This window comes from Cyprinodon variegatus, unplaced genomic scaffold (genome assembly GCF_000732505.1).
Source record: "Cyprinodon variegatus isolate N-32 unplaced genomic scaffold, C_variegatus-1.0 Scaffold476, whole genome shotgun sequence".
Lineage (NCBI taxonomy): Eukaryota > Metazoa > Chordata > Actinopteri > Cyprinodontiformes > Cyprinodontidae > Cyprinodon > Cyprinodon variegatus.
Window position 1 is genome coordinate 144,505 of NW_015150929.1, and position 1,309 is coordinate 145,813.

Genomic DNA, 1,309 nt, shown 5'->3' on the forward strand with positions numbered 1-1,309 from the left:
AAGACTTTTTAAGGACCCGTGGGAACCCTGATTACAGTTTTCACCTCAGCTATGGGAGAAGAAAATGCACTTATGGTGGCCGAAAGTGTTTTTGAGGCAGCCCATGTCAACAGCAACGATAAAATGTGTTACTTTGTCACTAAAATGTTGCTTGCATTTAAAGACATAAACTGAAACCAGGTACTGTATGTACGTACATAAACTGCAAAATAGAAACAACTGAAAATCTTCCCACTTTTAGGTCAGTTTAAGGATCGTTTTTCTTTCTTATACTCAGATGTTTATATTCCTTTCCTTGCATTTGGCACAGCTGCTTTTCATATTGTTTGAGTTTGGTCAACCACAATAATTTGCTGGAATTCTGGCCATTTCCTTCTTGCTTGCCAACAGACGTCTCAAAAATCCGACTTTGTGATTGCCACAACAAAACACAACAGTTTGTTGTCCTTACGCCAACTTGTAACTGGTTGATAAAATGCATCAGGATGTGGTCCATTTGGAAGATCCAGTTACATTTTCCCTGGTTGATTGTGAAAATAAGAATGTGTGTTTTATCTTGCTTTTGAATTCATGACTTCTTTCTCTATGAGGGTTCATGTTGGAACAGTTTTTATACTACAGCTGAACGATGATGCTCTCTGCAGGCTTCTGCCAGCATCTTTACAGAGCATTTGATGTTTGATTTACCCTTTAATAAAACCTAATTTTAATTACCCCATTACGGGACAATAAAAGGATTTTGTATTCTATTCTATTCTCTATTAAATGCACAAGTTACACTAAAGCAAACAGCTTTCTGGGACGTAGCACATAGCCGAAAGCTTGCAGATGACAGTGTGCAGATGATGTCTTAAACAGATGACCACTGCAGACAACCGGATGTTATAAGTATGAACCTCATCTGTTACGGTCTATATGCCTCCTGCTGGCTTTTTAGATAATTTATTTTCTGTTTTTCAAATTTATTTTCCATTTCTCAAAAACCTTCCCAGGTGAGAACATTGGGATGGAAGTGAAATGTCTTCAAACTTGGAAAACAGTTTGGAAAATGTTTTATTTTTTATACTTTTTTTGGAATGATTATGACCTGGATGACAGAATCTTCACCAGCAGTCAATAGCAGATGTGTACAATCCCAGTGACATCATGATGGGCCTTCTAACTCATTTTAAGACCCAGTAAATTTGACTAACTTTCGTAATTTGAGGAAAGTAGAACTGTTTAACTTTTCGATCTTCTCTAATATTATTTTGGTATTGATGAAACAGAAATACTATTGGCATGAAACAGGAATAAAGCTTAGTCAGAT

The 1,309-nt window shown here is 36.5% G+C and overlaps 1 protein-coding gene across 2 annotated transcripts in view; it reads right to left on the reverse strand.

The window, feature by feature from the left end:
- nrp1 (neuropilin 1) overlaps positions 1-1,309 on the reverse strand; it is an 83,414-nt gene that overhangs the window by 12,992 nt on the left and 69,113 nt on the right. The window lies entirely within an intron of this gene.